Consider the following 11291-nt stretch of genomic DNA (forward strand, 5'->3'; position numbering starts at 1 on the left):
TTTTTGAAGAGTATTTTACTTTCTTAATTAATATATATTTAATAATATAATGATTTGGAAATTCACAAGGGTATGAATATTTAATGTGTTACCAGCAAATATAGTTATTATATGTACATTATACTTAATATATAGTTTATGTACATTATACTTAATATATAGTTAAGTTGTTTACTTATAAGTTGCATAATAATCATATTCTAATTAAACTAGTATGAATATAAATGATGACAAGCCAGGCAGTTGAAACATTGGACCCACTTCTTTAGAGTGATGGAGATTGAGTAGTTCGTAAGATTGGGCTAGCCTCGCCACCATGAGAGGGGTTGAGCAGCTCATAAAACTAGAGCCACCTTATGTCTTTAGAGGAGGCCAAGTAGCGCGTTCAGGCTGTACTTGCCTTGTTAGCCCTTGTTCTTGGCAAGAGGGGCCGAGCAATGCGTTAAGCCTAGACTCACCCTAAGCCATTAGAGAAGGCCTATTAGCACGTTCAAGTTAGACTCACCCCTGTTGGCCCTTGCGCTTGGCAAGGAGGGCCGAGCACGACGTTAAGATTGGACTCGCCCTAAGCCTTTAGAGGAGGTCGGCATTTGCTGCAGGAGATGTGACCCCTGGAGTAACGTCGGGCATTCACGAAATTGAACCCACACCTCGCTGTGAGGCAAGCTGGGCCACCTTAAGGATGGACCAACCTGTTGACTTTCAACAGGTAGGTAAGTAAGAGATGTTTATCCATGTTGCAAAAGTCAAACTAGTTAGCACAAACAATCTTTAAACACGGGTGTGAAATTCGCAAACTTGAGATGGCTTGCTGAATTGCAGCAAAGGTCTAAGGCGTTATCCGTTTGGTCCCTTCGGGGAGGTAAGTTGTTAAGGCTACTGAGAGGCAGGACCAGCTCTCCTCCTTGGGAGAGGTCTGGCCACCGCAGGGGCTGGACTTGCCTATCGACCCTCATGAGGAGGTAGGTTGTTCGGGCAATTTGGGACTTGACCCGCTCCTGCCTATTGACACTCACAAGGAAGGTAAGTTTTCAGGTAGTCGAGGGCTGGCCCGCGCTTCACCAAGATAAAGCTGCCTTAGGCATTACACTTATCCCTTTGGTACCCCACGGGGAAGGTAAGTGTCGAACAACTGATCAGCCGATCTTCACTTCACAGTGATGGGGGCAAGGTAAGTTGTTCAAGAAGTCGAGAGGCTGGACCCACTCTCCTCCTTGAGGGAGGTCAGTCCGTTACAAGGGCTGGACTTGCCTATCGACCCTCACAAGGAGGTAGGTTGTTCGAGCAATTTGAAACTTGACCCACTCCCACCTATTGACATCACAAGGAAGGTAAATGTTGGGTCAGGCTTGCGCAGATCCTACTCTTTGTCATGGTTGAGGTCGGGATAGTTGTTCGAGCAATCGAAAGGCTAAACCTGCTCTCCTCCTTTTTTTTGGGGGGGGGGGGGGTCAGGCCATCGCAAGGGCTGGGCTTGCCTATCGACCTTCACGGGGTGGTAGATTGTTCGGGTAGTTTGGGACTGAACCTACTCCCTCCAATTGACGCTCATGAAGAAGGTAAGTTGTCGAGTAGCTGAGGGCTGGCCCACACTCAGCCGCGGGAGGGAAAAAGCAGCCTTAGGTATTACACTCATCCCTTTAGTATCCCATGTGATAGGTAAGCAGTTGTTGGAGATTCCGCTGGTGAAGATGTACGTTGATAAAGATAACATCGATGGAGATAACGTTAACCTTAGGCAGCAGAGAGCTAACCCACACTTTACCGCTAGAGGGATAAAGTAGCCTTTTGCATAACTCATTCCTTTGGTGCCCCACAGGGAGGTAAGTAGTTGTTGGATATTTCACTAATGGAGATTTAAGTTGGTGGAGATTAAATAGATGGTGATAATGTCGGTGAAGATTACGTTGATGGAGATAGGGAGTTTACATATTTTATTCCTAAAAGTCACACCTTCATTAATAGAATTTATACTATTGACGTAGAAATGTAAATTACAAATTATAAAACTTTTATTAATAAAAACTTCTGCAGGCGCTCGACATTCTGGAGGCGTGGTGGCTCGTTCCCTTGGAAGTCTCAAAGCCAATAGGAGCTTGGGTGGTTGTTGGCGATGATCAAATTGGGGCCTTCCTATCAAGGGCCTAGCTCCCATTCATCTGTAACAATATGTGCCCCCACTCCCCCTTCAGCCAAGCAGGAGGACTCATCGATGAAGACTTGCCAAGGCTTCATGTAAGGCGCATATTTGACTTCTTTCTGGCAGCTCAGGCTCGAAGGGATCACCTCTAGTGGTTCATTTGGTTTGACCTTCTTAAGCAGTTGAGAGGTGGACCATGCACACCCCGCAAGCCCTGGGCTTCAGTTCCTACATGTAGCACTCTCGTGCCAAGACCTGTTCTTTTCGAATTTCTCTCACTCCCTGAGAGGTCGAGAACTTCATCTTCAAGTAGTAGGTCAACCTCGTCGCCCTTAGATTGTTAAGGGTAGGTTTGCCGATTATGGTATTGTATGATGAAGAAGTCTTTACCATTAAGAAGTCAACCATGATAGAAGCTGTACTAAAAAGGCTACCCACTAAGACGAACAACATGATGGTCCCAACTGGCTAGACCATTTCTCCGAAGAAGTCCTTTAATGGCATGGGAGCCGATTGGAGTCGAGCAACTTCTATCTCCATCAGGATGAAGACTTCCCACAAAAGAATGTCTGCCAAGCTACCGTTGTCGACAAAGATTCTCTTGGTGGTGAAGTTAGCGACTAGCATAGTCACCATCAGGGTTGGCAAGGTGCGCGTGCATGGTCCAAATGGGCTTTATTGAGCTATGTACATACTCTCTATATATACTAATTTACTATAAATAAATTTTTTTATTGAATTTATTTTATAGAGGAGGAGTGTTCGATGGTGTACAGTACCAAGAAGAAAAACAAAAATATGATAAAAGACGTTATGATCAAGACTCAGCCTGTTATGATGCTTATAAGAGACAGACCTCATAATCGGCTGATCATGCATCTGGATTACGATGAACTCATTACTTTAGTGTCCTATTTAGATTGTGTTAAATCACTACTTGTTTCATAAGCTTAATTAAGATGATGCATGGAAATATATATATATTATTTAATTTATATTTTAATTATACTGGATCTCAATTTTGATCCATAAATATAAAATATGTCTAAAAAACTTAAACTAATGGAAAGATATATATTTTATTATTTAATTTATATTTTAGTAGAATGTAACAGTAAATATGTAGGAACGTTAAAGAGATAAATCGAGTTATATTATTTACAATGACCTTAACGTGATGTAACACATCAATTTTTGTAGAGCTTCTACTTATATATTAATTGGTAACAAAAATCAAATTAACAATATATTTTTAAATCATGATGACACTTATTATTTTGCATTAAAAAAAAGATAAACACGACTGAATACAATCCCAATTATATCCCGCAATACTAAGAACCGATTTATTAGGACCAAAAAGTCACGTTTTGGTTAGTTAAAAAAGTTGTCATTCATTATTGGCTAGAAACCATCAATCACAAATAAGGGTATAACTGGTCTGGTTTAGTCTAGTTTTGTATAAATTTAGAAACCGAACATGTATATACCGATTTTGCATTTCTAAGAATTGATCTCAGAACGGTTATTCTCCTAAATCAATACTTCAGGTATTAACATTTCCAATCCAGTTTTTTGATTTTAATCAACTATCAATATAATTATATATATTACATATAAAAATTATATATATATATATTTAAGATTAAAATTTTAAGTTATAAATTATAATATAAAATTATTTCATATATAATTATATATAGTATATATAAAAATTTCATATATAATTATATATATTATATATACATATATAAAATATTTTATATAATATTAAGAACTAATTATATATATATATATATTATAAACCGGTCCGGTCTAGTCTCAAAAAGCCAAGAACCAATTTTGGACTCGATTTAACCGGTTTTTAAAATATAGGAACTGATCCAAAACTGAGACAACCGGTTCGGTCCGATTCGGTTTGGGCCGATTTTCCAGTTTAAACTTTCACCCCTAATTACAAAAGACTATGGGGATTCCAAGCTTTTTCTAGAATCGTATTTTAGTTTCATTGTAATGGGGTTATATTGTCTATGATCAATCTATTTCTATTTCATTAAAGATGATCCAAAAATAATGGAGAGTGCAACATTTACAAAATAAAATGAAACTAGCCTAACTAGGATAGTGGTGTAGTATATAACATGGCAAAAAAAATAGAAGAAGAAGAAGACAATATTGACTAGAGCAGCGAGTGAGAATTGTCAAATCTTAGATGAATTGAGGTTTTGGTTTGTGAGGAAGGAATGTGGAGACGAAAGCAGAATAGTTGAATTGGAAAAATGCCTGAATGAATTGAATTAATTACAGAGTACTTTAACTATATTTATACAAGGCAAAGTAAGAATAATAGACTAACTATATTAACTAACACTTCTTCTTCTCTTCCAGTTTGTCACGTGTAGCTTTAGATTTTAATTCCATTTGTTCAATCCGTGAGGCTATATTCCAACAGCCCCCCTCAAGATGAACATGTATATTTAGGATGTTCATCTTGCAGAGAGTATGGTGAAATGGAAGAGAGCCTAGAGGCTTGGTTAAAATATCTGCCAGTTGTAATCTTGAAGGGACATGAAAGAGCTTGATGATGTTTTGTTGCAGCTTCTCTCGAATAAGATGACAGTCTATCTGTATGTGCTTTGTTCTCTCATGTTGGACTGGATTTGTTGCAATGGATAATGTTGATTTACTGTCTGTATAAACCAAAGTTGGTTGCTTGTGGTTAACATTTAGGTCCTGCAGTGTGTAAAGGAGCCATTGAATCTCACAAGCTGTTGAAGCAAGGGCCTTATATTCTGCTTCTGTAGAGGATCTGCTAATTGTAGCTTGCTTTTTACTCTTCCATGAAATTAGTGAATCACCCAAAAAGATGGCAAAACCTGTTACACTCCTTCGAGTGTCAACACACCCAACTCAATCACTATCTGAGAAAGCCTTGAGCTGCAATTCTGATGAAACTAGAAAGAATAATCATTGTCCAGGAGTTGCCTTTAAATACCTGAGAACTTGAATGGCTGCTTGGTAATGACTAATAGCTGGTTTGGATAGAAATTGACTAAGAACTTGGACTAAATAGGCAAGGTCAGGTCGAGTTATTGTTACGTATAACAACCTCCCAACTAATCTTCTGTAGGCTAAAGGATCTTCATATAAATCAGAATCTGAAGCAGTGAGCTTCAAATTCGATTCCATTGGGAAAGCTATAGGTTTTGCACCAAGAAGTCTAGCTTGTTCAAGTATGTCTAGAGCATACTTCCTTTGGCAAATTGATATGCCATTTTTAGATCTTGCCACCTCCAATCCAAGAAAATATTTGAGTTCCCCCAAATCTTTAATTGTAAACTTATCATGTAGAAAATTTTTGAGTAATTGTATTTCAAATAAACTGTCACTTGCCAAAAAAGCTTTACTACATAGACTAGTAAAGCTATGAAGGATGATTCAGATTTCTTGATAAAAAAAAAGAGCAATCTAAAGTACTTTGAGTAAAACCATAATCAAGCAATGAGGTGGATAGTTTAGCAAACCATTGCCTAGATGGTTGTTTCAAACCATAGAGACTCTTTAAAAGCTTACAAACTTTATTTTCTCCTTTGACAACCAAACCAGGAGGCAACTCCATATAAACTTCTTCATGAAATTCACCATTTAAAAATGCATTATTAACATCTAATTGGTGAATATGCAAATTTTTAATAGCAACTACAGCAAGCAATAGCCGAATGGAAATGATCTTTACTACTGGAGAGAAAGTGTCAAAGAAGTCCAATCCTTCTTGTTGAGTGTAGCCTTTAGCTACCAATCTAGCTTTATGTCTTTCTATAGTTACATCTGTCTTATACTTTATTCAAAATACTCACTTACAACCTATGGTCTGTTTATTTTTAGGAAGAGTAACAAGTTTCCAAATCTTATTTAACTCTAAGGCATTTATTTCATTTTGCATTGCAGCTTGCCATTCAGGAATTTTAGCAGCCAATTTATAACTTTTAGGCTCTTGTGAGACTAAAAGGGATATTAGAAAAGCTTTATGAGAACTGGACAATCGATGTACAGAAAGAAAATCAGATATGGGATATATAATACTTTTATTATGAGAGCAATCATCAATAGCAGATGAGTGAGTTGCATTTGAAACTTGTGAAGCAGTACCACAATAATAATCCTGCAAGTAAATTGGCATTTGTTTAATTCTTGAGGATTTTCTAAGAGTTTGTGAAGCTATCTGAGGAATAGATTCGTTGTTCAAAGATAGTTAAGTATTTGCAAGAGTCTGGTCTGAAGATAATTACGGATTTGTAGGATTCTTCTGAGGTGAGGCAAGTCTAGTCTGAATTAAGGTTTTGATCAAAATGAATATCAAAAGAATGAGAATAGGAATATGAAACAGAATTTGTTGGAGGAAATAGGAAGGTATGTGTTTCAAGATTAGATGGAAAAGCCTTGAAAGGAAAAACATTTTTAGAAAAGACTACATTTCTAGAAATTAATACCTTATTTGTGTTAAGGTCCATTAATTTGTAGCCTTTTATGTCAGAAGGATAACCTAAGAATAGACATTTTGTAGCTCTTAGGTCAAATTTATGTCTATGATTTGTGAGTGTTGATGCAAAGCAAAGACAGCCAACACTTTGAGGTGAGAAAGATTAGGTGGTTTATCAAATAACATTTTGAATGGTGTTTTGTTTTTGAGAATGGGAGTAGGAATTTTGTTTATAATGTGTGCTGCAGTTAATACGCATTCAATCCAAAAAGTTAGAGGCAAGTTTGCTTGAAACATTAAAGCCCTTACAGTGTTTAATAAATGTTGATGTTTCCTTTCCACAACTCCATTTTGTTGTGGAGTTTTCACACAACTTCTTTGATGTATAATGCCATTATCATTATAGAATTGGGTCAAAAGGAATTCAGGTCCATTGTCTGACCTTACTGTTTTGATAGGAATACTAAACTGAGTTTCTATCATTTTACAAAAGAAATTTTAGGATAGAAGGAACTTCAGATTTCAGCTTGAGCATGTATACCCAAGTACAACGTGTATAGTCATCAACTATATTAAGAAAGTATTTGAAACCAGAGTAGGAAACAACATTGAAGGGACCTCATATGTCACAATGGATCAAGTCAAACATTTTATTTGAACTAGTTTGAGATACAGGAAATGAAAGCTTTCTTTGCTTTGCTAACTGACATACATCACAGACATTGATAGAATTGAAAGATATAGATGACTCTAGCTGTCTAAGAAAAGGTAATCTTCAGTTAGAGACATGGCCTAATCTGTAATGCCAAGTATCTAATTGATTTTGAGTAATAGCTGAGACAAAAGATGAAGAATTAAACTTGGGTTTATTGCAGGTAATAGCTTTTGAAGTAGCTTGAGATAGGTGGTACAGTCTATGTTTCTCAAAGGCAATCCCAATCATCTTCTTTATTGATTGGTCCTGTAAAAGGCAATAGGAGTCAAAGAAAGAGACACAAACATTAGACTGCTTTGTTAGTTTAGAAATTGAAAGTAAATTGAATGAGAAACTGGGAACACATAACACATCATGTAAATATAATGAGTTTGTGAGACAAATATTGCCAATGTGTGAAGCTGGAATAAAGTTTCCATTTGGCAAAGTTATAGAAGTATTGATTGATTTAGGTGGTGATGAATATAATAGTGGTAAACAGATCATATGATCTGTTGCACCTGTATCCAGAATCCATAAAGATACACATTGTAAAGATGACGAAACAGAATAGCAAAGGTTTGAAGGTTTACCAGAAAATTGAGAAGTAACAATGTTTATAGCTGGTGTAGGTGTTTGAGTAGGTATTGGAGATGAGTTAGAATTTGCAAGTGCTAGCAATTTATTGAATTCCTCAGAGGTTAAAGAAAACTTTTGATCCTCGTTATTGTTTTGAATCTAGACCTCAAAGGTTGACATAGTAGCATGAGCAGTGAGTGAATTTCTCTTCCCTTTTGGTCCAGTCCAGCTAGGAGGGTAACCATGAAGTTGGAAACATTTCTGTATTGTATGTCCATTGTACCCACAATGAGTGCAATATAGAGAGGATCTCTTCTGTTTTTCTTTGGAAAATTTCGATAGAATAGATGGCTGACTATTCTGTTTTGCAAGAAAGGCATGAGTTTCATTGCTAACAGAATTGTTGAGTTGTCTCTGGCTTTCCTCTTGAAGTAGTAAAGAGAATACTTTTGCCATACTTGGCAATGGTGAAACCATAAGCAACTGACTTTGAATTGAAGCATAAGAATCATTTAAGCCAACTAAGAATTTTAACACATAATCAGACTGCTATCTAACAAGTAGAAAATCAAACAAGTTGCAGGTACATGTTGCCATCTTTCCACAGCTACAAGTTGGAAATGGTTTGTAATTAACATACTCATCCTATAAGGTCTTGAAAGAATTGAAATACTCAGTGATAGACAAAGAACCCTGAGTAATAGAACTTAGAGATTTTTCAAGATGAAAAACTCTAGGACCATCGCTTCTTAAGCATCTGGTTTTCAATTCTTTCCAAAGATCGACAGCAGATGCAGCATAAAGAAGACTATTCCTTATTTCCTTTGAAATAGAATTCATTAGCCACGAGAAAACCAAATTATTGGCACACAGCCAAGCAGTGTGAAGAACACGCTGATTAACAGGAGGAGCAAGAATCGTACCATCAATGAATGCTGCTTTGTTCTTGACTAGTAGAGCAATGGTGATTGATCGACTCCATGTGATGTAGTTGTTACAGTAAAAATTTCTAAAACAAGTAATGCACCGGGATTGTCACTTGGATGCAAGAAGTATGAACTTGATGAATCGTCCAAATGATTGATTGTGCGAGGAGAAGTATGAGAATTGATAGAATCTTCATCATCAGAAATCATTTCTGGAATTTCTCCAAGAACTGCAAGAAATGCAAGAAATAGAAGAAAGTATGTAGAAGAAAAAATTACAAAGATTTCAGAGCAAAATCTTTGTGAGATCGCGGAAGCACAATGATTTTCAATTTGATACCATGCCAAATCTTAGATGAATTGAGGTTTTGGTTTGTGAGGAAGGAATGTGGAGACGAAAGCATAATAGTTGAATTGGAAAAATGCCTGAATGAATTGAATTAATTATAGAGTACTTTAACTATATTTATACAAGGCAAAGTAAGAAATAATAGACTAACTATATTAACTAACTCTTCTTCTCCTCTTCCAATTTGACACGTGTAGCTTTATATTTTAACTCCATTTGTTCAATCCGTGAGACTATATTCCAACAAGAATTATTCGGGGACGTAAATTCTAAAAAGATACCCTCATGTTCTTGTCGAAACTTAAAGGCAGTCGGGAAAGAAACACAATTAGTGAGTCATGCATATATACAACATTTATTTATTATCATCCGTATAACTAATATTCCAAACAGCCTTAAATGAACAATGAACAATGAACAATAAATATGGTAAATCTCAGTTTATAAATATGTCCTCCATAGGCTCTCATAAGAACATTATACACCTCGATAGATGAACTCCAATCTTGCAATATTTATATATTGTGAGCCGCGTCATGTCCTACCAAAGGCACAGCGGCTTTCTGCCCTATAAATAGATAGAGGACCATAAAGCCTCGAGCAGCAGCCTAAGGGATTGAGGATTCGAGGCAGCGGAAGATGAGGACTAGAGCTCTCCTTTGCTTCCGTCTCTTGTTAGCCTTCGTGATAATGTTTTCTACTCAAAACTCCATTCCAATTTCAGGTAGATATATATGTTTCTGTTTCCTTAGGTATTTTAACACCTTAAGCTTTCATATTAACTTACACATGCAGTCGAAACAAACATGTATTTTATACATGCACTGGAAATGCTTGTAAGATGAAGTTCTCGTACTCACCCACCACTCTTTTTTATGTGAAAAGGAAAATATATATGATAATGTTTGGTGTAATTATTAATTAACAGGGATTATTGAGCTCAAACCCACCTACAGTATTGCACTCTCATCAGTATATGAGTTTTGAAAGAAAGTTTTGGCGTTCTTATGTCGATCGTTTAGCCAGTTTATATATATATATATATATATGGCAGCTAGAACTAGAAGAACTGATCAAAACCCAAGGTAGCTAGCACCGAGCTAAGATCGGATGGTACAGTCTTCGTTTGGGTTAGAAACAGTGGCCCCTTGTGGTCATGTTATCGTAATATGTGCGGTAGATCAGCTGGATTCCAGGCACATGGTCTCATCCATGTCTGTTTCGTAATATTTAGTTACTTATTATATATATATATGGTGCTTGCTAAGAGACAGACTGTTTCTCTTTCTTTTAATATTTAGTTATTAATTATATGTACATCACTTGCTAAGAGACAATAATATGCAATGTTTCATAATTTCATATACATTCAAATTTCAAAGTCGTACCTACCCACTAGTACTTTATAATAATACTGATCATTGAGTTCAGCTTCTTGATCAGTATGCATGGCAATTATATAAGTGGTATGTAATTAAGGGTTAAGATAAATAAAAATGATTAAATCTACATATCCCATCAGTTTAAGTTTTTGAGACAGATGATGATTTCACATAGTATCATAACAAATGTCTTTAATTAGTTCAAACCCTTAACGGCACAACTAATCCACAACAAACGGATAAAGTTCAACCAACAGATATTGCTCAAGATAATGGCACACCTGAATCTCAATAAACAGATAAAGATCAAGCTCAAAACAAGCATGAAGATAAAGATCAAGTTCATGGCAACAAATCTAGGATATAACAAACTCTCTGTAAATTTAAATACTTTCAAATATTTGTAACAAGATTGGTTTATCCAATAATATCTATAAATACAACAGCATACGATCCTCTAAAGTTAAGTGAGGAAAACAGTTCTTCCATTTGCATTGTTTTATTCTTTATGGTATCAAGAGCCTCACAAAGACATAGGCCTTTTCATCCATGGCCTCCAGCGAATCCTCTGTCAGCTCCTCTTCTAGCAATTCTTCTCCCTCCGTTGCTGCTACTTCTATTCTCCCCACCCAACTCCATCACTTCATCACAATCAAACTCACCCAAGATAACTTCCTTCTTTGGAGAGCTCAATTAATCTCATATCTTCGTGGCCAAAATCTATTTGGTTACCTAGATGGC

The sequence above is a fragment of the Carya illinoinensis genome, chromosome 13 (assembly GCF_018687715.1).
Source record: "Carya illinoinensis cultivar Pawnee chromosome 13, C.illinoinensisPawnee_v1, whole genome shotgun sequence".
Taxonomy (NCBI): Eukaryota; Viridiplantae; Streptophyta; class Magnoliopsida; order Fagales; family Juglandaceae; genus Carya; species Carya illinoinensis.